Source organism: Chiloscyllium plagiosum, unplaced genomic scaffold, assembly GCF_037043375.1.
Source record: "Chiloscyllium plagiosum isolate Xiang-an unplaced genomic scaffold, Cpla_swu_hap1 HiC_scaffold_40, whole genome shotgun sequence".
NCBI lineage: Eukaryota > Metazoa > Chordata > Chondrichthyes > Orectolobiformes > Hemiscylliidae > Chiloscyllium > Chiloscyllium plagiosum.
Genome location: NW_028270178.1, coordinates 35,360,451 through 35,388,268, shown reverse-complemented (window position 1 = coordinate 35,388,268; position 27,818 = coordinate 35,360,451).

The window sequence follows — 27,818 nt, the reverse complement described above, 5'->3', positions numbered from 1 at the left end:
AGTTTTCCCTCTCGAAAGGACATGAGTGGATCAATAATTAATATTAGATTTGTGGTCATCATTAGCCACTTTAATTCCAGGCATTTACTGAATTCAAATTGCACCATCTGCTGTGTTGGGAATTGAATTTGGGTCCCCAGAACATTACCTCGCTCTCTTGATTAACTATCCAGCAATAGGTCGACGAGGCCATCTCCTCCACCTACTGAATGGCCTCCTTTTTGTAGCAGGCTGGAGAAGGGGCTGAATAAAAACAGATAGAACTGCGGATGCTGTCAATCAAAAACAAAACCAGAAATTGCTGGAAAAACTCAGCAAGTCTACTAGCATCTGTCAAGAGTAATCAGAGCTGAATGGCATCCTATTCCAGTGTAATAGCCTGGAGAAGGGGCTGAATGGCCTTCTCCTATTCTAGTGTTGCAGAGTTTGTCTATGATAACAGCACACTCATCCAGTGATTAAAAACGAAGCAATGCGTTTTCAATTGAATTAAAAATAAAATCTGCTGGTGAAATTTGCAAGTCTCTGGCCATCTGTTCTCCTGTTAAGGAATATCTTAAATGAAGGTTCCGTGCAATATTCTAAAAACTTCAACTCTTCACAGTCAGTTAATGTGATATTTCTATGTATATTTAAACCATTAACCAGGGAAAGGGGTCGACAAATATTGGATAATATAGGGCGTGAGAATTGTTTCATTTGTTTTGGTAAAGAGCGACACTATAAATGAACTGGCCCAATTCTGGAGGGGATGTCATAACGTCAAGACTCGGAGGTGTACTTTGTTTTTGGAAAGTGACTGGGCAGGTTGGGCAGGCTTGTAAAAATCCATGTAATATCCAGTTAGAGCACAAACGTGTGGGAAATGTTGCTAAAACAGTATAATTCACGGTTTCAGCCACGATTGAGGGAAGCAGATCTGCTTTGAACCATTGAAAAGTGAAAGTCTTGTAATGAGTCAAAATTGATTTCTGCCCATTTCTCTTTCGAGTACCACACTTTAGGAAAAATGTCAATGCCTTGGATCGTTTCTGGGAAGAGATTAATAGTCAAAGGGACACAGCATTCAGCCCTCTCAAGCGTATTCTGCCATTCATTGGCGGATCTGCAAGGTAATTTCATACACGCCTGTGTTTGTGACTTATTCTGGCATATGTATGCATAACAAAGACAAAATCTATCTCAGATTTAAAATTAACATCTGAACCAGCATTAAATACCATTCCAACTTTCCACAAGCTTTCCACAAGCAGAAATGCTTCTTAACATTTCTCCTGAACACACTGGCCCTAATTTACAGGCTATTTCCTTTTGTTCGAGAATCGCCGACCAGGGGATATAGTTTATCTTTAACTACCCTGCCTTATAATCTCGAGAGAGAGCAAAGCTCGAGAGAGTGCAGTCTGTCCTCACAGCTAAACCCCAAAAGTAAAGGTATCATTCCTTGCAAATCTGCTATGTATTCCTTCTAAGGCCAATATATCCTTCCAAAGGTGTGGTCCTTCCAGTAGTACCAAAGGGATCGAACCAGGGCTTTTCTTACCTGCAGCGTAACATCTGTGGCCTTACATGGGATGAGCCCCTCACCATTTAGGAGACCAATTATTGTCATTCTCAGAGGCCGTTGAGAGTGAAACAAATTGTTGTGGGACATGAGTCACAAATAGGCCAGACCAGGTAAGGATGGTCGTTTCCTTCCCTGAAGGACATAAGTGAAACGTTAATATTGATGTCTTTTCTCCTGAAAAATGCTAAGGCAAAATTGTTAATCAAGGAGTTGACCATTTCCCTGTAGACATTGACAATATTCCCTGTAGGCTTCGTTTTCATATATTCTGGCCTATTGCAAAATTAGTAGGCCTGTACTGAAACTCACGTATATTGTTCCACCTGAAACCTTGTTGCAATATCTGATTGACAATAAATTCAATGTTCAGTCACGTTGAAGCCTTGTATATCTCTTTGGATTGACTGAATTTGACAGTTAATGCTGCAAGTTTCTTGGTTCCATTGTCTCATTAGCACCGGTTCAATGTAATCAAACAAGATAATGGTTTTGCCGACCTGGGCCGACCACACCAACGCCACTACTGACAGCTGGATTCCTGTTCCAGGTTCACAACGCTGCTGCTGTAGACACCACTGACGCCATCTTCCTCTACCAAGACCGCAACAAGGAAGAGAAGATAAGGATGAAGATGAGAGTGAAAAGAAGAAACAATTATGAGACTGGCCTGGTGATTGGAATAAAATGGGCTCATAATACTGAAAAGCTGCCTAACCTGTCAAATGCCTGCCATCTTAAAACAGAAATTCTTGAGGAAGGGGAGGATGGACTTTCACCATGGATTCAGTACTTCTCCTGTGAAGTGAGACGAGAGAGGTTGGGATTTGTTTTGGTCAAATCCACCGAAGCCACATAGGCATTCTTCTCTGACCACTGCCTCCAGCTGGCCAACAAGATAATGTGGAATCTGAACATGTAACTGCTGATCCCAGAAAACATGGAGGAGCTTAAAAGGGAGAACCTTGTAGGGGAACCTCAAGAATATTTTATTCGCAAAGATCTTCTGAAGATGAGAGAGAAACAGGGAGATCTGTATAAACTCCAGAAAGGTATGCAGAACAAACACCTGCTGCAGACAATGGGGTTTGATATTATGGAGAATCTCCCGGGCGTGCCTCACTCTGTATGTCAGAAGCCTCCAAGACAATCTCCCTGTCCAAGGACCACACCGTGGAGTAGGATGAGTCATGCTCACGCTTGGTCTTCCAGAAATTGCACGGGAAGATCTCTGTGCTCAGAGCCTGAAGGAAACTGATGGCTCTGCAACATGATCTCAGTCTGACATTCTGAGGATGAGCAAATCCACTTGTGCCAGAGTATATGACACAACGCCCACAGACAGCATGGCCTCCTGATCATTCCTTGCCATCATGTAGGTCTTCGATGACAGCACACGAGAGAGGTTGCACCAACCATTGACTAGATGTGCTGACCAAGAGCCTCAAGTCCTCCAAAAATGGTAATATTCGCAGAAGGGACGGCTTACCAGATGAGTTGTATTGGACTCTGTGAGTTATGATTGGCCAGGAACTGCTGGAAGTGGACGACAGCATGCTTCAGACAGGTAGCCTTTGCGAATCCATGAGGAAAGTTATCATTCCCCTCCTTTACAATCAGAAGAGAGAGTAGGACGACTGATGACCAATTTCATTGTTGAATGTTAATAGAAATAATCTGTCTAAGGTCATCACTAATCGAGTTAGACCTACTTTCAAATCAGTGGTTCACTCCAAACAAACCCAACCTGTACAGTCAGCCTCACACTTCTCAGGGATAGAATCATCTATGTGCAGGACAGACGAGTTGGAAGCTCCCTCATCAGCCTAGACCAGAAGGTATTTGACAGGATCTCACACACATGCATGTTGGATGTGCTCACCAAAGCAGTCTTTGGGAAGGGATTCCACAAATGAATCCAACCGCACTACACCAACACTATCAGTCCAAACTCATTCAGTCAGTCCTGCACACTCTCACATGTCCAGTCTTATTATTGACCTGAAGGCAACTAAATAATTGTTGAAAGTCATTCAGGCATTTATTCCTCTTTAGTAATTATCTATCCAATGAATCTCTTTACTAAGGTTCCTCGATCTATCATTGCTCAGTCATGCATCAATTATTTGTTTAGTTTCAGGACCCGAGTTTCAGACTCAAATTCTTCATTCTCTAAATGAATACACGCTTCATGCGTTTGAATATCAATCTTCCCCAATGCAATAATATTGTAAATTCATGTTATTACATTGTGTCTGCAATATTTGGTGAAAGTATGTTAACTTACAGCATGCTTACATCTGTTCCCTTGTACCAATGTAAGAAGTCAGTCATTTTACTGTGTTGTTTCTGTCCAAGTACCTCAAGCATCATCACAAATATTACATATCAGCGTGATATTTCGGCAGTAACTGCATCACTGAATTGATACATATTTGTTATTGAGGTATCTCTAAAATAAAAAAAAGCGCCCCAGAAAGAACTCTGTCGCTGAATCTGTGAGGCAAGTGAGGGAAGTGTTTGTCCTGAAAATTTGGATTCTGAAGCGTGGATCCTGAACACATTTTTGCTGTTTTTTCTCTTTCACTCACAGATTTTCTACTTCAAGCGGTCAGTTTGATTTGCCTTCAAACTGAGGATTATCCCTGACTTATCATATTCTGACTGGTTTGAGTAAATATTCCACAATGGCGATAGTATATTCCCCCAGAAAAGTGTCAATCCCCATCAATTAAACAAAACCAATGTTTCCAATGTATTTAGGTCACACCAACCCCAGACACATCACCAATGGTCAAGACATCCAAAGCCCGCCCTCCTAGAACCTATGTTTCCAATCACATGGTCATTGGCCTAATGAGTATTCAGAGTAACGAGAGGTTCAGCTTTTCAAATCCCTCACTGATTTGCCGAATTTTACGTCGGGGAATTCACTTTCCACATTTTGATGCTCCTGCCCCTGTCCCAACTCACCCAACACCACAGCCCAAGATGTGCTTACGTTGTTGTGCGACTGAGGCACTTTTCATGCTATATACCATTTTGGACTCTGTGAAGTCAGGACTGATGATTCTGAAAGAGTCAGTCAATAATTTTGCTTTGTGCGTTCCTGATATTTGATGTGAACACAGCACTGAACTGACTGCACAAAAAGGGAAAAAAACAAAAAGAAAAGAAATACTGGGGAGTTGGGAGTCCATGTCCATTTGGGTGCAATATCGATTGACAAGAATGATAGCTGGACAGCAAGGCTTCAATGATGAGGGAATGAAATGACGCAAATCCAGAGGAGAATTCCTCAAATTTAGAAGTGTCTGAGACGAGTAAACGTTTCAAGCGAAAAATGGAAACTACTGGCACTGAACGGACCCAAAGGCTTCTTGTTGCCTCTTAATTTCGGACAAAGATAAGCATCTAAAAGTTTATAGATGGCCTGTATCTTTCCAAAGCTGAAATGAATGAACAATGGTTCACATTTCTCTGAATTATATTGCACAGACTATTTTGTGCTCATTCACTCACTGAATCTGTCCTTCCCCTTCATCACGTTCCTCTGTCCCCCTTGTGTTTTATTCTCCCAATTAACATTGTAATATCAGTAGAAATAATACATGATCACATCATTTCAATTATTGATAGAGATTATAAATGACTGCGTCTCGAGTATAAGTCATTGTAGCACTCATTAATACCAGCTTGACGTTAAGGCGACATACTCATTCCTGCTCTCTGTTTTCTGTCCTACATCAGTCCTCACACCAAGTCTCATCTCACCATCTCTACTGACCTCGTTGATAACAATGCCTCTCGCAAAACGTTTCCAGATTTTAACATTTCTGCACCCTTGTATGTGTAAATCCTTCGCAGGCCTCGCTCCTCCATCTCGCTTGAAACTATTCCATCCCATTATCCGTCAAATGTTTTAAGTGTCTTCTCTGTACACGTATGATACGTAGGGTACACAGAATACCTCACCCCGGGGAGGTTGCTTTACAGACCGTGCGTGTCTCAGAGCGGGCTCTGAAACATGTCCAGGGCATTCCTATCCTGGTGGGAGGTTCTACATTGATTCGAGTTAATGTAACCACTATCATCCCTTCAAAAAACAGTCGCTGATAACCAGGGAAGCCACATCCCTGTGTTGAGGAGAGCGTTTCTCAGAGAGACCCGCAACAACTGGAATTTAATTTCCAAATGATCAAAGTCAAGGGAAGGACGACACTGAAATGAAATGGGAGTTTAACGTTCGATAAATGTTATTGTGGTGTAAATGTTGGTGTAGAGTGGCCCTGCTGCCTCACAGAGCGAGCGAGTGGATCTGGGTGGGATACCCTTTTCAGGGTCAGTGTTGACTTGATGGGGCCATTGGCCAGCTTCCACATTGTAAGGATTCTATCATTTTATTCAATATAGATTTTCCTCTGTTTGCTGCTGACCTATTGAGATTTGTACCATCATATAACCATAGCTGTAAAAATAATCTGTGGCCATTTGGGGGTTAGCTCACTGTTGTCACCTGCTTGTTCAAATTCTTAAATAAGTGAAGTGAATTACATTGTAATGTAACCGTGCCCCAGGCGATGTCAGCAGGGATAAATGAAAGGCATTGAGATTGCATCACCTCGGCTTTGAGTACAGAGAGATTGACTGCGCACAGAGGTTCAGGCAGAAAATGACGTTTTCATTTTATTATGTGCAGAAATTATTTTACATGACCCTTCCGGTTGTAGCAATCCCCGGTAAGTGCAGTACACCATTGAATTTGTGTCAATCTGTCCAATGATTGGCTGTGGGTTCTCATTGTCACTGACAATGATACATGGGCATATTGTGCCCACAAGTGACACAGCGGTGGGAGCTCGATAATTTCTTGTCAGATTACAGGGACCATGTGGAATCATCGCAGCTTCCACAGGAATGGTCTGGGAAATTATTCATCTCTTCTGAGAACCTTCCAGAAATGCCCTTTTAAGTTAGAGATTACAGACAGTTTCAATGGAATTAAGGCAAGGAATCACTTTGGAATCGCATATACAGTGGTATTCTATGTAGAGAGTGCAATATTATTGAGTTTCAGTTTGGTTCTGGTTTTGAAGTGAATACGCAGTGGGCTTCTCGGTGCATCTGAACTTTATTGTTAACTTGGAGCTATTTGTATAATTGTGGCAATTGGCTTTAAAAATTACATTTGAAGTTTGGCGATCAGCTGAATGGCTTTGTGCACGAATGAGCTTTTGTCTATTTTTGATGCTTGCAACCCAGCACGGTATTAGTGGAGCCTGAAAAATTTGTTGCCGAATTCTGGAATTTGCAATGAAGGAAGAAACCCTTACTTGAAAGATTTACTTTCACTTTTATCATTTTTGTCATTTCATTTTGTTTCTGTTAGATCCTGAATCTGAGTGGAAGTATAGATCTGTGCTCATGCAAGAGTTTTAGTAAATGACATTTCCTTGGATTGAATTTTTTTTGTTGATCACAGACAATAGTGTTCGGACAAAAAGAAAGCTTTGAAGAAATTGTATAAAGCTGAGTACATTGACACTCAGATGTGCAGTAGTTCCAGGAAGAAATTGACTGCAATTCCAGTTGAGAAGTGGCAGTCAAAATTCATTTAACCAAGTAATAAGATACAGGGATTCTGGTGTCAATATTCTTTGAGGGCTGCATTGTTTTGAACGGCACTGGGAATTGGGTTTTGTGTAATGTATGGAAGTCGTGCCATTTCCTTTCATGTAGGCATTGTTTTGTGATTAATGAGAATTATATTTCTGCTGCGTGTTCATTGCCTTTGAATCTGAGTTATAAGCACCTACTTTGGTTTATTCTATTTTATCATCATTTCTTCAGCAATACACTGCTGTTTTTTAATGGAAGCAATAATTGCAGCATTGTGTATTTTCGATCCAGCAAGAGATCACTTTGTTAAATCAACACAACAAGGTTATGTGTCATCAAGCTGGATTTCTGTCAAGGATCTCGGGGTGTTCTGTAATTAAACACCTGATATCAAAGCAGAAGTAAGTCTGTTCAACAGCTACACTGTCAAAAACTGATGAAATCCACCCAAAGCTCAAATAAATAGCGCACAAACTATATCCGTTCCGATCCACTATATGACACAGACCCTGATCAGAGATTCCCACTGAGATGCAATTCCATTATTCCTCCCAATATTACTACTCTCTCACTGTGCACCAGCGACAAAAACAAACAACAAATTCCCTCACATCCTGCCAGATCTGTAACACTGGAACTACATGAGGCACTGGCTGGCTCCCAGCTGCGGTTGTGCGCACAGTCCTGGTTATCAGCCAGCAGTGAGAACGGAATTGCACTGAGGAGAGTATAGAAGAGATTTACAAGAAGAAAAATGGATAGTGTTTGCGTCATTTACCTTAAACAGAGTTGAATGAGAATTGATGTGATTGAGGAGTACAAAAAAAGCAGGATCTTGAATGGAGACCTATCTCCCCAAACGCAGGACCATTTACCAGGAGACGCAGAGAGTGAAAAATTGATCGAAGGTTTTCAGGGGACATGAGGCCTACCCTTTAATACAAATAGAACTAGCCATTTGGATATAGCATTGGCTCAAAGGTAGAAGACCGAGGGTGGTGGTGGAGGATTGTTGTTCAGACTGGAGGCCTGTGACCAGTGGAGTGCCACAAGGATCAGTGTTGGGTCCTGTATTTTTTGTCATTCATGTAAATGATTTGGATGGAAATATAAGAGGTATAGTTAGTAAGTTTGCAGATGACACCAAAATTGGAGGTGTAGTGAACAGCGAAGAAGGTTACCTCAGATTATAACAGGATCTTGACCAGATGGGCCAATTTTGGGCTGAGAAATGGCAGATGGAGTTTAATTCAGAGAAATGCGAGGTGCTGCATTTTGGGAAAGCAAATCTTAGCAGGACTTATACACTTAATGGTAAGGTCCTAGAGAGTGTTGCTGAACAAAGAGACCTTGGAGTGCAAGTTCATAGCTCCTTTAAAGTGGAGTCGCAGGTAGATAGGATAGTGAAGAAAGCGTTTGGTATGCTTTCCTTTATCGGTCAGAGTAATGAGTACAAGATTTGGGACGTCATGTTGCGGCTGTACAGGACACTGGTTAGACCACTATTGGAATATTTTGTGCAATTCCGGTCTCCTTCCTATCGGATAGATGTTGTGAATCTTCGAAGGGTTCATAAAAGATTTACAAGGATGTGGCCAGGGTTGGAGGATTTGATCTATAGGTAGTGGCTGAACAGGCTGGGGCTGTTTTCCTTGGAACATCGAAGACTGAGTGGTGACCTTATAGATGTCTAAAAAATTATGAGGGACATGGATAGGATAAATAGACAAAGTCTTTTCCCTGGGGCGAGTCGAGTCCAGAACTAGAGGGCATAGTTTTAGGGTGAGAGGGGAAAGATATAAAAGGGACTTCAGGGGAAACGTTTTCACGCAGAGGGTTGTACATGAATGGAATGAGCTGCCAGAGGATGTGGTGGAGGCTGGGACAGTTGCATCATCAAAAAGGCATTTGGATGGGTATATGAGTAGGAAGGGTTTGTAGGGATCTGGGCTCAGTGCCGGCGGGTGGGACTAGATTGGTTTGGGATATCTGGTTGGCACGCACAGGTTGTACCAAAGGGTCTGTTTCCATGCTGAACATCTCTATGACTCTAGTTAGTAGGTGTTCGTGCATTTGGAATTCACTTCCCAGTTTGGATGGTGGCTTGACGTGGCAACCCTCAACTCATTTAAAGGGACCTTTGATCTGAACCCCAAGTGTGGAAACTTTCAACGCTGTGGACCAGGTGTTGGAAAATGGGATCAGAACAGGTAGCCAGTTTAATCAGTGCCACAACATCACTCCAGTTCTGTGGGATCAAAGAAAGACTGAAGAGTGTTAAAGTGAGTTTTGAGAAGATTTGCAGCTCAGGTTGAGTTTTGGATGTAGGTTTGCTCCCTGAGCTGCAAGGTTCATTTCCAGACGTTTCGTCACCATAGTAGGTAACATCTTCAGTCGGCCTCAGGTGAAGAAATGTGTAAAATTCCTGCGTTCTATTTATATGTCTGGGTTTCTTTGGGTACATCTGTTTTCATTCCATCTTCTCAAATGCAACAACTCATGTTTTTGTAATATATTGATCAGAACATTCCAGGCAAATCTACATGGATGACGGGAAAAAGACTGTGGCTGGAAGAGCTTTCCTTTAGTTGTGGTATTTTACATGTCAGAACTGATTTTCTCGAATTTCTGGAAGACTGTTATTGTATAAGTTGGTGCATTGTTTTGGAAATCTGGGGAAAAGAAATATCGAAGCAAGGCATTTTAAACATGAGGAAGATAGGCAAATTTGGATACCACATGGTCAGCGAGAGAGAAATAGAGAGAGAGAGAGAGAGAAACCATTACTGCTGTCTGACACAGCAGTGATTCTGCACAGATACTGCCTTTGCTGTTTGAGTCCATGTGTTTTTGGCCATCGGAATGCATCTGGGGAAAAGAAACAGCAAAAGTTACAGCTCCCTTTGGAGGAACCTGTGTGTGAGAGTTCACAGCACAGGAGCAGATAAGTGCATGGTTTTTAAGTGTAACCTTGCTGCCTTTTTGTGCGTAAGTCTACAATAGCGGGTAGAGCGAGTTCTTTTTGGCTATTTGTTTTAATGCAATCTGTCTCTTGATTAAAGTGTAAAAGTATAAGTTATTGGCAATAAGTTAGCCCGGAGAAGTGACTTTTAGAGCATAGGGCTGTGATATTTTCTGGGTCTGTTGATTATTGAGGCACAAAGCTGACTTTTAGTGGACTGATAAACTCTTACTGACAGATGTGGGCGGTCCGGGAAAGCTCCCATTTACTGATGATAATGTCTACTGTAAGTGTGTTTGTTTGTGAATCCTATCAAATCCCATGGATGGATTGGAACAGCAGTTAGAAGTAAAGAGGAATTTACAGGAGGTACGGGGTGTGATGGCTAGCATTTATAGTAAGAGGGGAAAACTGCAGGTACAATCACGGAGGTGGGTTACCACCAGGAAAGGTATGGCAGGGAAGTGGATAATGCAGGAGTCTCCAGTGGCTATCACCATCCTAAACAAGTATGCTGCATTGGAAAATGTAGGGGGTGATGGACTGTTAGAGAATGTGGCACGAACAGCCAGGTTTCTGACACCAAGACTGACTCTAATGTATACGAGGGGCACGAGTGATTATTTGTGATAGGGACTGTCTAGGCAGAGGCACAGACAAGCGTTTCTATGATAAACAGTCAGAAACCAGAATGGAGTGTTGCCTCGCTGGTGCCAATATCAAGGATATCTTGGAGAGGGTGCATAATATTCTCAAAGGTGAGGGAGACTAGCAGGAAGCCATGTGCACAGTGGAACTAATGACATAAGAAGGGAAAAGGATAACATTCAGAATGTAGAATATAAGAAGTTCGGTGGTAATTTAAAAGAAAGTGCTTGGGAGGTGTGATTTTGGATTACTCTTGGTGCCACAAGCAAGTGAGTGGAGGAATTGGAGGATAGAGATGATGAATGCGTGGCTGAAGAGCAGGTGTCACAGAGAAAGATACACTCTTTGGTATGATTGGAATCTCTTCTGGGGTCGAAGTGACCTGTATAAGTAGGACAGTTTGAACCTGAATTGAAAGGGGACTAATACACTGGCAGGGAGATTTGATCGAGATGCTCAGGACAATTTAAACTGATAAGGTTGTGGAGTGTTGGGAATGCGGACAGTGTGTGGGACCCAGGCAGATAGTGAGGATAAAGATTAGTCTGAGACTGATACATTTTCAAAACTGAAGAGGTGAAACAGTCAGGGCAAAGCAGAGAACGAGGTAGGACTGATAAATGAAACTGAGTTTATTGCAATATAAGATGACCAACAGGTAAGGCAAATGAACTTATTATTGGTTAGGAAGATGGAATAGGGATATCATAGCAATTACAAAGACGTGGCTCAGGGGTGGACAGGGCTGGAAGCTTAATGTTCGAGAATACAAAGGCTGTCGTAAGGAAATATAGGGAGCTAAGAAAAGAGGGTAATTTGTGTTTTTGATAATGGATAACATTACAGCTGTACTTAGCTAGGATATTCTTGCGATTATGTCCACGGAATATACTTGGGTGGAACCGAGAAATAAGAAAAGTTGATCACCTTATTGAGATTGTATCATTGACCCACGATTGGTCAGTGGGAAGTCGAGAAAAGAATTCGTAAGAAGATATCAGTTATCTGTTGGAATAATAAGGTGGTAATAGTTGGGAATTTAAGCTTTTCAAACATAGACAGAGACGGCCAGAGCGTTGAGGTTTGAGATGGAGAGGAAATTGCTAAGTGTGTACAAGAAAATTTTCTGATTTAATATGCAGAGATAGGTACTCGTGCAGGCTCAAAACCTGACTTACTATCAGGAAATAAGGCAGGGCAGGTGACTCAGTGGAGAACACTTTGTGGTCAGCGATCACAAATGTATTAGTTTAAAAATTGGCCAATTTTGAAATGACTTGGCAAGAACTTTCAAAGGTTGTCTGTGGGGAAATGTTTGCAGTTGAAACGATGGTTAGAAAATGAGAAGCCTTCAAAAATGAGATAACAAGGATCCAGAAACAGTATGTTCCTGTTCGGCTGAAAGGCAAGACAGGTAGGTGTAGGAATGCTGGATGAAGGAAAAAAATAAGGCTTTGATAAAAAGATGGCTGCATATGTCAGGGATAGACAGCAGACATCGAGTCAATACGTACAAGAATATGAGGGGAGTAGGAATATACATAAGAGGGAATGCATGTAGGTTTGCTCACTGAGCTGGAATGTTCATTTTCAGATGTTTCATCACCATACAAGGTAACATATTAAGTGAGACTCCGAATGAAGCACTGCTGTTGTCACCGGCTTCCTATTTACATGTTTGAGTTTCCTTGTGTGAGTGATGCCATTTCTTGTGGTTATGTCATTTCCCGTAGTGATATCATTTCCAGTTTTTTTTTTATCAGGTTTGGTAAATCTTCTCAAAACTCGTTAACTTAAGAGTGAAATCGGGAAGGAAAACAACAGACATGAGATAGCTTTGGCAAAAAGGATTAAGGAGAATCCAAGCGGATTTAATAAATATAATAAGGACATAATTGTAACGCAGGAGAAAATAGGACTCCTGAAGCAGCACATGGCAACCTGTGTATGGAAATGCAGGAAATGTGGTAAATAATAAACGAGTATTTTGTGTCTTTATTTGCTACGCAGAAAGACATGGTAGATACAAAATGAAGGGAAACAGATGGTGACATCTTGAAAAATGTCCATATTACACAGGAAGTGATGCTGGATATGTTAAAAAAATCATGAGGTTAGATAAATCCCCAGGACCTGAATGAGGTGTCCCTCACATCTCTTTGGGAAACGAGGGAAGTGAATGCTGGGGGATTTGCTGAGCTACTTATATCATTTACAATAACAGGTGAAGTTCGGGAAAACCTGACGTTGTGGTACATAGTGCCACTATTTAAGAAAGGTGAGAAAGAAAAGCCAGGGCAGTGTGGACTAGTGAGCCTGACATTGGTGGTGGGCAAGTTGTGAGAGTGAATCTGCAGAGACAGGATTTACATGTATTTGGATTGGCAAAGACTGATTATTAGCAGTTGAAATAACTTTGTACGTGTAATATCATGTGTCTCCCTCTTGACTGAGTTTTTTGAAGAAGTATCAAAGAGGATTGATGAGGCAGAACAGTGGATGTGATCTATATGAACTTCAGGAAGGTGTTCAAACTGGTTTGCCATGGTAGACAAATTCGTACGAAAAGATGCCATTGAACTCAGGGAGATCCAGATATTTGGATACAGAACTGCCTTGTCGGTGGAAGACAGAGGGTAGTGGTGTTGGGTCACTTTTCAGACAGGAGCCTGTGACCAGTGGTGCCCAACTGTAATTGGTGTTCGATCCTTAGCCTTTTGTCATTGATATAAATGATTTGGATGTGACCATTTACTTATAGTTAGTAAGTTTGCAGCTGACACTAAATTTAAAGTGGGGGTTGACAGGGAAGAAGATTACCTCAGTATACAATGGAATCTTCATCAGATAGCCCAACGATCCGAGGAGTAGCAGACAGAATTTAATTTAGATGAATGTGAGGCGCTGCACTTTGAAACGCTAATCAGAGTAGGACACACACAGTTAATGGTAAGGTCCTGGACGTTGTTGCTGAACAAGGAGACCTTGGAGAGCAAGTTAATAGATCTTTGAAAACGATTCCTGACAGAGAGAGAGGTTGGTGAAGATGATGTTTCCTTTCTTGATCAGAACACTGAGTACAGGAGTTGGGAGATCATGTTGTGGCTGTGCAGGACTTTGGATAGGCCATGCTTAGAATATTATGTGCAATTCTACTCTCCCTCCAATGATGTTGGCAAATTTAAAAATGTTCAGAAAAGATGTTGCCAGGGTTGGAATATTTGAAGTATAGGGACAGGCTGAATGTACTGGGGCTGTTTTCCCTGGAGCATCGGATCTGAAATCATGAGGGACATGGATAGTATAATTGGAGAGGGTCATTTCCTTGTTATGGGGAAGTCCAGAACTAGAGGGGATAGGTTTACAGCGAGAGGGGATAAATTTAAAAGGAACTGAAGGGCCAACTATTTCACACAGAACATGGTATGTCGATGGATGAATAACCAGAAGATGTGATGGTGGCTGGAGCAAGAACAAAATTTAAAAGGTATCTGGATGGGTAGATAAATAGAAAAGGCTGAGAAGGAAACGGTTGGAAATAAGACCGGATTAATTTAGAATATGTGTTCGGCATGAACGATTTGGACTCAACTCTGTGTTTCCGTGCTATATTTCTCCTTGTGTCTCACCATGACCGGTATGCTAAGAGCAGTCGAAAAAATGATCCATAGCAGATCAATATCAACAAGTAAAATCTCACTTCATTTTTTAAAAATGAATCTCTAATATTTGGTTGCTATAATAGGATTTTGCGTGCAGTGAGAAATCTGAGATGATGTTTTGAGTCCAGTGACCCATGTTCAGATGGAAATGTTCTGATGAAGCATGATTCCATTCACCCTGTTTCTCTCTCCACAGATGCTGCCATACTTGTTGGGTAATACCAGTTATTTCAGATTCTGTTTCATGCTTTCAGCATTCAAAGCGATCATTTATTTCATTAAAATGCGTCACCTCCCAACCTGCCTCCCAGAAGTAATTCTTAGAATTAAAGAACCAGACTGTCAAGGAGAGGGCCTTCAGTCCATCAGTTTGTGCTATCAAAGTTACATGAAATCTACTCTCATCCCACCTTCCAGCACTACAATCATAGTCTCGAATATTATGATGCTTCACGCGTTCATCCAGGTAGCTTTCAAAGTTTGTGACATTTCCTGCTTCCACAACTTTCCCAGGCACTGAATTAGCAGACACTCACCACTCTCTGGGTGAAAGCCTCTTCCTCAGATCCCCTGAACCTCTTCCTTTTCACCTTAAAGATATGCCCCCTGCCATCTGACAATTTCCTGCCCACATTTAATTAAACACAGGAGTGAACAGCTTCGAAATGGGTCAGGCCATTGAAGCTTTCATGTTCAAACTCGACATCTGAACCCTCCCAACTGCCCCAGTTATGTGTGAAGATCTTATATTGCTATCTGTGCCGACGTGGAGAAGTTTGATCATTAATTTCCAATTAACATTTTACTTCCTGTCTCTTTCAGTTAATTTCTTGGTGATTTTGGTTCTCACACGAGGAAAGTGTGGCCTCTCGAACTGCACAACGCGCTGTCTGTTGGCTATGGCAACGTCAGATCTACTGTTCATTCTCACTGACACCATATTGTGGAAACTCAAATTCTTTGACATGCCAACGTGTTTCCTGGATCTCACCTCTGTGTGCCGTCCTGTCAATGCTCTGGCTCATGCAGCCACAGACTATTCTGTCTGGTTCACTGTCCTTTTCTCTTTTGATCGTTTTGTGGCCATTTGCTGCCTGAAAATGAAGAGAAAATATTGGACAGAGAAAGCCTTGGCTGTGGCTATGGCTGCAACTGGCATTCTGCTCTGTTCAAAAAACATTCCCTTCTATTTTCATTTGGAACCTTCGGGTATGATTAACAATCTTCTGTGGTACTGCCGAATAAAGTCAGGTGGCTGGGATTTAGGTGGCTTGATATAATTTTAACCCCTTTCATCCCATTCGTGTTAATTCTGTTGATGAACACTCTCGCTGTCCGGCACATTTTAGTGGCCATTCGAATCCACAAGAGCCTGAGGGGTCTGAGGAAGGGAGAGAATCACAAAGACAAATAGATGGAGAATCGGAGGAAGCCAGTGATTTCCCTCTTCACGATATCCATCAGCTTCATTCTTCTGTGGGCAGTGCACGGTTCAAACATCTTATACTTTCGCATTAAAGGAACATACCATTGGAACTACAGCTCTCTAAAGGATTTTATGTTCGCTGCAGAAATGCTGAGGGTTTTAAGCTGCAGCACGAACACACTATTCTATGCAGTGACTCTGTCCAAGTTCAGAGCGAAGTTCAGGAATGCGTTGCAACAACTTTTTACATAAATTCTTCACTTAATGCCTCAGCAAAAGAACTGGGAGAGGTCCCCAGGCACCGGCAGTGTTCGGTAATTGCAACGTACAGCCAAAATTCCATCACCACAAGCACATGGATTGAGTTGAACGGCCTAATGTGGATGAGGAGTGGGGAAGCAGGGTGGGTCACCAGACGGATTTACACATTTGGAGACACAGAGACAATGAGGAGCTGTTGGCGATTCAGCCCTTCAAATTTGGTCCACCTGCCATTCCAGCATATCACGGCTTATCCCATTCTAAAGTATCCAATTCTATATTCCTGTCTGTCCCTGATAATGATACCAATCTCCCAGGTTTACCAAGAATCCATGCACCTCACCATTTAGATATAGAAAAAGACTTAACAAAGGGACAGCGGTTAAGGGAGGAAGGGGTAACTGCCAGGGGCCGGGTTGGATGGAAAGAGGCTGGGGGAGTGATTCCAAAAAACGGTCTGGCTGTGAGTGATGGCCTCAGCTGGAACATTGAGTCTTCATGGACTGCCGTGTGGATGAGTGATTAAGAGTGGCAGGATGGGTCTCTGCATTTCACATGGAGGGGAGAAGGTGGAGGGACAGAAGCAGTTCTATGCTGCACTATGGTGATTGTCAGTCTCTCTCTATTAGCTCGCTATTAACGCTTTATTTCAGTAACAGAAAGTCACCGTGTGCTGGTGATCGTCTCATCTGAATTGGTTATTGTTCCATGCACATATGTTCAGTTTTGACAGTGTTTGTTGAGTCCACCTCCCGTCTCCATCCATCACAAGGTTATTGCCTTCTGTCTCTCTCCGCCTCTTTCTGCATGTCATTGCCTCTTTCCCTCTCTTCGTCTCTTTCTCACTCTCTTTCACTCTGGTTGCATCTCTCCCATTTCTTAATTTCTTGCTGTCAGTTTCCCTCTGTCTCTGTCTCCCCCTACCTCTGTCTCTCTGTCTGTCTCATGCTTTCTCTCTGTCTCTACCTCATGGTTTGTTTTCTAACATTGACCACATCAGACACGTGTTGTGTCAGATTAACACTTGCTCAAATGAATTGGCTCAAACCACTTCTACACCTCTTCATTCACTGATTTTAGCCGTGGAGGTGATTTTGGAAAATAGAAAATGCACATACGCAGCCAACAATACTTGACATAGTATTAATTACAGTTCTGTAAATGCACCGTCCCTTTATCCCCATGCACTTTGACTGTCTGCCTCTCTCTCCCAGTCGCTGTGAGGGAGTTTGTATTTGTGTGTTTTCCTTTCGGTCTGTGAGGGTCTCTGTGTGTGTGTATCACTGCCTGTGTGGGGATATCACTCTATGTGTCTGTTCTCCAGTTTTGTCTTTGGACATATCCGTTTGACACATTGTGAGTGCGTTTCAGCCCCCGTGTGTGGGGTTCCCTCTGTGAGTCTGTGTTGGGTAGTATTTTAGTGACTACACATTGCAATGTTTATGTGTTTGTGTATGTAATTGAGTCTGTGCAGGAGTGTTTCTGTGACGGTGAGGTATATTTGTGTCACTATTTGTGACTGTGCCAGTTGCAAAATGTATATGTGTGTGATTTGCACATGTGCATCTGTTCGTTTGTGTCTGTGTATCTCTGTGTGTGTGGTTACTTTGTGCGTGTGTGTGTGTGTGTGTGTGTGTGTGTGTGTGTGTGTGTGTGTGTGTGTGTATGTCACTGTCAACATGTAATGATGGCTCAGTGGCTCGAAACGTGTGTCCCTGACTTTTGGTGCATTATTGCAAGAGTGCGGGTGTGTCCCGAACCGGCTGTGCTCCTAATTAAGCAGATGAGTGCGTTGTTCAGACTGTGTTTGGCTGTCTGTCAATGTGTCAAGATCTTGTTGTGCCCCCAGCAGGATCTCTCTGCTCTTCTCTGTGGGGATGTATCTATCTTTTTCTGAATGTCGCTCGATCTTCATATCGAATTGTATGTGTGGTTTTGTAACTGTGTTTAAGTATGCTCATTTGTGTGTATACGAATGTTTCTGTAAGTACTTGCATTTTGATGTGCAATAGCTCTCAGTATGACTCCATTTCAATATGTGTGTGTGGGTGTGGGTGCGATTATGTGTCTGTGTGTAATTGTATTTCTTTAAATAGAAAGAATTTTTAACATGTGTATGTAAGTGTTCTGTATCTCTGTGTTAGTCTGTTCCTATATCTCAGTATGACTGCCTTTTTGTGTGTGTGAAGTCTGGGTGTGTTAATGCATCAGTGTGTCGGTGTGGTCACATACTGCAGTCTGATTGTATTCATCTGTGTTTGTGTGTGTGCGTGTGAGTGTGAGGGTGTGTTTCTATGCCCCTCATGATCTGGTTATAGTTCTGTGTGCAGTTGGTTTAACATATCTCTGGTTGACTCTGTTTCTGTATGTGTTTGTGTGTTTGGGGTGGAGGATGGGATGTGTTAATGCTTCTGCTTATCGGTATGTTGCCAAGTCTTAACTTGACTGTATTTGTTCATGTGGGTGTATTTCAGTATCTGTGTGTATGTTTGTGCGATGGTGTGTGTGTGTTTTGGTGTCCCTCAAGATCTGATTATATTTCTGTTTTCATCATGACTCTCACTCTCCTGAAAATAGATGAGTGAACCCGACAGCAGGTCAGTGTGCTGTCAATGGAGAGCATGTGGGCACGTAGGAAAAATACAAACATCAGTATTGCGACCTCGTAACCATTGAATCCTGAACTGTTACTTCAGAAAAAAGATCGATTGTCTGACTAACTAAACAAGACAAGGTAATATTGAGTGACAACTAAGGCTTTAGGAAGCTCAGAGGAAGAGTGGGATCTTGTGATGCTTGTCTACAGATTCTGGAAAGTGGGAGGACAGAGTAATAGGATAGTTAAAATGGCTCATGTGACATCCAATACCTTGATCAATCATGGTGTAGAATATCGGGGCACGGAGATCTTCTTGGAGTTTTGTGGGACTTGGGTGAGGATCCAGCTGAAGTACTGTGCGCAATTCTGGACAACACATGAAAGGAAATTATGCACTCAGATGAACACAGCAATCCTGAAAACGCTGGTGAGAGATGGAAAGCGTGACAGAGTTTAATATGGGAACAGGTCAAACAGGTGAAACTGAAAATAATCTCTCGGATTATCAAAGGATGGAACCAAAAATGTTTCCCTCCAAAAATGGAGGTTCACCATTCAGCCCACTCAGGAACAGGCTGCTATCCCTTATTTACTGACTGATTCGCATAGATAATGAGCAGTAGCAGGCCATTCAGCCCTTCGAGTCTGGTCGTCCTGCCACTCCAGAAGACATTGGCTTATCCAACATCAAATCCGTAATCCCATACGTACCTAAGCACCACGCATACTCCACCCCCCCAAAAAAAATCTATCTACCTGCTCCTTCAACAATATTGAAGGACACGACAATTGGAAATCAGGTAAGGGAGCAAGAGGTGACTGTTAGGGGCAGGATAGGAGGGAAAGAGGCTGCAGGAGTGATTACAATGACAGACAGGCTGTGAGTGATGGGTTCAGCTGGAACATTCAGTCATCACCGGCTGCCCTGTGGATGAGTGTTAAAGACCGGCCGGAAGGGTCTCTGCATTTGCCCTGCAGGGAAGGAGGAGGAAGGACAGATAAAGGCCCTTATGTACCATGATGGTTGTCAGAGTCTTTCTGTTCAGCTCACAATAACACTTTATTACAACAAGAGAAAGGCTCCGGGTGCTGGTGATCCTCTCGGCTGAGTTGGTTATTATTTCGTGAATTTTTACTTATTTTTGAGAGAGTTTCTTGAGCCCACCTCCTGGCTAATCCCATCCAAGGATATTGCCATCTCTCTATTTATCTGCCTCTTTCTGTGTGTCTTTGTCTCTATCCATCACTCCCTCTCTTTCTCCATCTCTGTATGTTTCTCTCTGAAATTGTTGCTGTCAGTCGTTCTCTGTGTCTCACTCGCGCTCTCTCTCTTAATCTGTTCCTCTCTCACTCACTCGGTCTGTGTCTGTCTTTCTCTCGTTCTCCTCTATCTCTGTCTCTTTACCTCTCTCTCTGTATATCTCATTCTTTGTCTCTGTCTCTCTCTGCCTCTTTTCCTCTCATTGATAATGTCAGACATTTGTGTTCTCAGTTTCGTATATGTTCACGTCCATTAGCTCAAGTGCATTCCCGGTCCCTTCGTTCACTACTTTTAACCCAGGACGTAATTTTGCAAAACATAGAAGATACGGACACTGCCAGCAAAACCTTGATACAAAACTCGTAACAGTTCTGTAAATGAGCCGTCCGTCCCTCCCTCTCCTGCTCTTTGATTGTTTTCATGCGCGTGTGTGTGTGCTCGTGCATTTCTCTTTCAGTATATGAGTGTCTGTGTATATGTCTGTGTGTGGGCATGCTTCATTGCCTTTGTGGGGATGTCACTCTGTGTATGTTCCTCAGTTTTTTTTAAAATTTGGATATGTTCCTGTGTATCTCTGTGAGTTTCGCATGTGGTGTTTGTTACGTTTCTATTTGTCAACAGTATATGCTGTTTCTGCTTGCGTGTGTCAGTGTGTCTAACTAGCTTTGTGACTCTATGTGTGTCTGTCTTTGAGTGCAGGTGTGTTACTGCGCGAATGCAGGGTGTGTTTTGTCTGCCTGGTCGTGCTCCTGTATAAATAGGTGAGTATGTTGCTCAGATGGGATTTGTCTGTTGGTTTGTACGTCAAGATTTTCTGTGCATCCATCAGGATCTCTCTGTGTCTCTGTGTGGGTGTGTTTCTGTGTTTGTTCAAGAGTGTTCCTCTTTGCCTGTATCTAACTGTGTGTGTAGTTCTATAACTGCTTGAGTGTGCTCATGTGTATGTACAGGCATGTTTATGTAATTCTTGCAGGTTCGTGTCTACTATCTCAATATGATTTCATTTCTTTTTGGGAGTGAAGATCTGGGTTTGATTCAGTGTCTGTTTGGAAGTGTGTTCCTATATTGCAGGATTTGTAAAATATGTACATGTCTATGTATCCATCTGTTGCGATATCTCAGTGCAACTGTCTTTCTCTGTGTGTGAGAGTGTGAAGGTGTGGGTGTGTTAATGTGTCTATGTTTAGGTGTTTTCATATTCTGTAGTACGATTGTATTCTTCGGTGTGTGTGTGGGTGTGGGTGTGTTACTGTGTTAGTATATTGCCATATCTGTGTGTTTGAGTGTGCATGTGTATTTGGAAGGATGGGAGGCAGTTTGGGGATGTGTTTGTGTCGGCGTAGCTTGGATGTGTGGATGGATTTGATGCGTTCCTGTTTCTTATTATATTTCTATGTCTCAGTCTGATTATAATTTTGCGTGGGGGTGTGTTTCTGTGTCTGTGTGTTCCCATATCTCAGTTTGTCAGTTTGTGTGTGCATGTGTGCTTGCATGAAAGTGTGGGTGTGGGGGGTGGCGGGTTTCAGTGTGTGTGTGTGTGTGTGTCTGTGTCTGTGTCTGTGTGTGTGTGTGTGTGTGTGTGTTTGTGTGTGTTTGTATTGTTATGAACTACGGCAGACCACTCACAACATTCTTAAGCAGGCAACCCCGGCCGTAACTTGGGAATTTGTTTCTATAAGTGCACAGTGAAAATTATTTGCAAATTGGCGAGGTTGACTACCAAGTTTTAAAACAGATAAAGGTGTATTCACAAAATTACACAATGAAACACAAAGAACAGAATCAAAAAACTCCACAGAAATCATCTCTCCAAACAAAACTTAATTGTGCTGTTCTGAATACTCACAACGGTCCCAATAGGCAACCCCACCTGAATAAAAGGAAGAAATGGAAGAAATGCTTCCAGGTTGAAGTTAGAAGGCAGAAGGAAAGAGAGAGATTCCACAGAGCTGGACCACTTCCTCCTCAGCTCAGCTCGAGATCTGACCACTCCCCTTTCATTATATAGTTCACTTCTAATTCATGACCACTTTGGCCTGAAGTCTCAATTGATTACATATAAACAAAAGGCCTCGCAGTTCCCATTAATCTCTGTACCAAACCAGTCTATTTGAAACCGGGCGAGTTTTATGACCATGTGGAATAAAAAATCAAGGGCACAGTATCCTTGAGCAAAGGAAAAGCTTTGAGAATAAAAAGGACCAGTTTTGTGATGTTGTGAAGTTGTGTGTGTGTGGTTGGGAAGTGGGAGTGTAGTTGGATGTGTATGTGTGTGCACACGCATTTGGGTTTGTTACTGTTTGTCTGTATGCTCCTGCATCTCAGTGTTTGGCGAGATGATTTCTTTAGGGGTTCCTTATTCTGTTCTCTGTGTGACATTGTGTAACTGACAGCATTTCTGTGTTTAGGTGTGTTTCTGTGTCTTTTAGGGTGTGGTTCTGTCTCTGTCTCACAATGACACTTCCACTCCTGAAAATGGCGACAGAACCAGACAGCAGATCACGGTGCACAGATTGCCTTCAATGAACTATTGCATGGAAACCTGGAAAAGAGCTAAGTATTAGTTTTTCCACCCCAGAAAACCTGAACGTTGAACTGTTATTTCAATTAGAAGACCTAAAACAAACTTATTAAGCACGACAAGGGAACATTCAATGAAAACCAGGGCACTAGGAAGCTCAGAGGAACAGTGGGATTTTGGGATACATGTCCACAGATTCGTGAAGATGGCAGTTCATGTTAGCAGAGTATTTCAGAAGACACACGGGACACATGCCTATATCAGTCTTGGTGCAGGTTATATGAAGCCATCTTGGAGCTTTCCAGGACTTTGGTGAGGATACAACTGGGGTACTGTGTTCAGTTCTCGTCAACACATGATAGGAATATATATACTCACACAGACGCAACAAACCTCAAAACGTTAACGACATGTGGGAACAATGGCAGAGTATAATATCGGAAGCAGATGAATATGACGTTCTTATAAACGTTCTTCATACCACTTCCAACGTCAGCATAGTCTTCCTTCAACATGGGGCACAAAAACCGCTCATAATATTCCAAACACGGTGTGACCAGAGCCTTATAACGCCACAGCAATGTGTCTCTACTCTTGTATTCTAGCTATCTTTAAATGAATGCTAACAATGTGTTTTCTACTTATTATGATGTTGTGTAGATTACTGGAGACGTGGAAGGCAGGAAACGAGAATTTCTTTGTAAAAATGATCGGAGAAAAGAGTGCGTGGTCCCTTTAAAAGGTAACGTGCTTTTCTAAGCTTTAGGATTTGCACAGAGAAAGGTGTGTGTTAGCAGCTGAAGATTACAGCCAGTTCTGAAATTGAAACGTGCACCAGTTGGCTGTGTGAATGGAAACCTTAGGGTTGTTTTGGTGTTAAGGCAACCAGCCTGAATATTAATCAATTGATTTAAACCAGGCTGAAACACCAAAACTAATTAATTTTAAATCTGATGGTTTTGTCTATTTCAAACCATTCCAATGACAAAGAAATTAATAGCTCATCAAGGGTGTTAAAGATGAGGGCATTTGGAAAGTTGGAGACAGCCAACTGCCATCTGAGGAGGTAACAACTTTCAGCTCTCACAGAAAGCATCACCTATTTATAAAAGGTACCATGGCACTTTCAGCGAATATTATAGACAAAATAAATTACAGACAAAACATCCCTGACAGTAGGATCAGCGGAAAGCAGGCGTTTGTGACTTGGGATCAGAAAATAGACTGAGAGACAGCGGAGACGGCAGAGCATTCCAAAAGACCTGTGTGAAATTTGAGAGACTAATTTATAATTTATATTTTTCTTATTACTTCTGTTTATATAGATGGAACCTGTTTTTATTGGAACAGCACACGAGTGGAATATCGCTCACTTAGAAAATAGTTAGTAGTCATGGTGTATTGTCCTGTAAAAAGACGCCTGAATCTTTTGCTTCAGGGTTTCAAAGACGTTCCGTCACAAGGGAATAGTCTGCACATCTATTCTTCTGACCCAAGTTCATAAACTCTCACTTACATTCCATTTGCCACTTCCTCAACAGTACATGCTGTTCCACCTATCTTTGCATCGTGTGCAAACTTTGCAAAAATAAACACCATCATCCCGATCATTAATGTATTTCATGAATACTTGTGGTCCCAATCTAACCTCTGTGGAACTCCACTTGCCACCATTTCCTAAGCTGGAAAAAAGACCTCTTTATTGCTACTTTCTGCCTTCTGCCAGTCAGCCAATCCTCTGTCCATGCTCTTACCTCGCCACAAATACGGTGAGCTTTTATCTTAGTTAGCAGCCTGCTGCCCCTGGGTCTTACGTTTTCTGTATTTTGTTCATAACTACGAAAACTATCTTTGTGTTGCAGCTTTCCCCAACGTTTTCTAATTGAAATGATTCTCTGCTCTTTTATCCTACCTTCCAAAACGAACAACTTCAAATTTTCCCAAGTTAAATTGACATTTTGCTCACTTACGTAAACGATCACAATCTCTCTCTAAACTGTCTGCATCCCTCTCGCAAATTGCCTTCCCACCTATTTTCGGTCCCAACTGCAAATCTGGCGAAAGTACGATCACTTCATTACTCAGTCATTCGCATTCACAGTGTTTTCATGTAAATATTTTTGTGCATTGGAACCGTCTTTGTTTATTAATAAATATTGCTTTGTGTGGGAATCTTTTGATTTTAAATAGAAATATTAGTGTGTATGGGAAATGTGCATGTTTATATTTAAATGCTATTTTGTTTTGAAGCTTTTCATGCTTTTTCATAAAAACGGCTATGTCTTGGAAGTGTTATGGATTAATATAAATATTGTCATGCATTCGAGCTGTACATGATAATATAAAAATATTGTGTTTCGGAAGTGTTTATGTTCATATAAATATTGTCATATGTTGAAACTGTTTATGTGTATGTTCTTTCATGGAAATATTCATGATTGTGAAATATTCACAGCGTCTGGAGTACAAGGCTTTCCATAACGTACTATTCAGTTGGATCCTATGGGTTATTATTGAGAGATTGACACAGTACATTTCAATCTTATAATTGATTGCTTTACTGGCCGGTTTTTGTGTTAAAATAATCACAGTGGAACGTGGGATCGGGGTGGGGCCGAATACTCTCTCTGTCTAGGCCTCTCTGTCTGAGGATTCATGACCCTTCTGTGTCTCTGCATTTCAGTGAGTGATAATGTACCGACTGTGTGAGAGAAGGAACTGCCTGCATTGCTCCTTGTATCTCAGGTGGAATGTGGAATAAAGAACAGAAGGGAAAGTCTGTGTTGGGGCAGAGGGCAGAGAGACTGAGATGACAGTATGACAATATTGACCATAAATGGTCAAAGACTGGCGTGGAGGGAAATGTGAGAAGAGAAGAAGCAAAAATGGGAGTGTGAATGACAAGATCCTCAGTACTATCTTCAGAAAGCAATCAGAATGACAGAAAATGGTTACGGAGATTACAAAGTGAGATCTTCTGTAATATTCCTGACAATACCTGCTCGATGCACAGTTACTGTCAGATTCTAAATGAAATCGGTCTGGTTTCTCATCATTAACTCACGTATGGCTGGTTACTCTCAGTTTTACAATATAATGTTTCAGTAAACGGATCTGGATTGAATTGAAAAATTCATTGATTTACAGAAATTCCGATCCAGCCCAGATTCAGTGGGAAATGTGCTCTCTGCAATGGGCCCTTCCTCTCAGGGACCGGTTATATCCCACACCTCTGAGTGCAACAAAAAAAAATCAATGTGTTTGTCACTGATGAGCAATCTTTGTCGAAGTTACTCCCTTCCCAAATACGCACCAAAAGGTTAAAGGCATAGTGTGTGGTGTAGGGGATGGAGGATCGTACAGGGATGGGGAGGGATGTTGGGGCTGGAGGAGGTTACAGAGATAGGGAAGGTTATAGGCTTGGAGGGGTTTACAGATTTAGGGAGGAGTGAAGGGACTGGTAGAGATGACAGAGATTGGGAGTGGTGGACGGACTGGAGGAGGTTTCAGGTATAGGGAGCATTTTAGCGACTGGAGAGGTTTCCAGAGATAGGGAGGGGTGTCGGAGCTGCAGGAGATTGCATCATAGGAAGGGGTGTGGTGCTGGGGGAAGGTTTTAGAAAAGGTGAAATTTGGTAACTTTCGGCAGAAGTGTTCACTGTTAATCTGGAATGCTATTTTTGATTTCTCTCTATAGATGCTGCCAGACCTGCTGAGCTTTTCCAGCAATTTCTGTTTTGTTATTCCAGCCTGTGTCTGTTCCCACTGGGATACTATGCAGAAGCAATAATACATTGGACTGGGATCTCTTAACCACTGGAACCTGTGCCTGGACCTCTGACCTCTCAAACAAATACTCAAAGCAATTATTTAGATTTGCTGCTTGACATATTGTAATGGACATTTTATTTTTAATTATTTACAATATATTTTTATGAAAAAGTAATTAGGATGCTGTCTTCAAAAAGATGCATGTTCTTATTGTCCCTCGTCCATGTTTCTCTGAACGTTTCTCTGTATCCGTTGCATGAAGATAAACATTGAAATGTACAATGTGCGGTTTGGCTGGAGGTGCCCTCGGATTGTTACCATAGCAACAAGCTGCTTCATGGATACAAATCTGAATGAGAACATTCTGGATTGATTGATTAATTTGGGTAAAGGACTATTTGAGCACGTTCTTCGGCTGCGGTATGAATTTAGTCTGGGTCACAACATAAATTGTGGTGTTTGTACAGCAACTGAGAAGTTCCAGCATGAAGCCCAATTCCTGCAAAACGTCAGGCTGATAAATAGGCCGAACCCAGAAATGTAACATTCGGTTCCACACACAACATAACCATGTTCCAAACAAGATGAAATTAGTTTAGACCCATCCCCTGGATGATTGGCTGATCAATGAGATGTAGGATTGATCCATGAAATTGCATGATGTCATGATAAGGTCCTGAGGAGTGTTGCTAAACAAAGAACCTTGGAGTTCAGGTTCATAGCTCCTTGAAAGCGGAGTCAGAGATAGATAGGATTGTGAAGATGTCATTTGATATGTTTCCCTTTATTGGTCAGAGCATCGAGTACAGGAGTTGCAAGGTCATGTTGCGGCTGGACCGCAGATTATTTGGAGGTGGAGGTGTTGGACTGGGGTGTACAAAGTTAAAAGTCACACAACACCAGGTTATAGTCCAATGGGATAGTTTGGAAACGTTAGCATTTGGAGCGCTGCTCCTTCATTAGGTGTTTGTGACTGACATTGTAACACTTTAAAGACAAGAGACTTAGGCGGAGAGACAGAATTGCAGACCTTTATTCATTATGTTTGAATTCATTTAAATTGTGTCCGATTGAAAGCAGATTTGTTGTTCCTCTCTCTCTCTCTCTCACACACACAGACAGAAATAAATGTTCAGAGATCGGCTCACAGACATTCTGAACATGATGCAAGCCCTCACACTCCTGGCTTAACCCTATTGTGTTTCCACCTTCCTTCATTTCTGATGCAAAGACATCAGCTGGAACGGGTCATTCTGTTTGTTTGCACCAATTCCCTCTGAAGAATATTCAGTATTAGTATGGTCGTTAACACATAGTGTTCCCTGAGAGGTTGATGAGATTGCCAGTCAGTGAAGCATTACTTTAAACAGCAGGCAAACTGGGCACCCTCTACCTGGTAAATGTGATTAACGGGGCATATGTGTTCAACGGTGATTGTGCACATCTTTATCTGTTAAGCAGTTTGCTCCTGTGGGGCATTCGAATCGGTTTGAGGAAAACATGTTGAATGATAACTGCACCAAC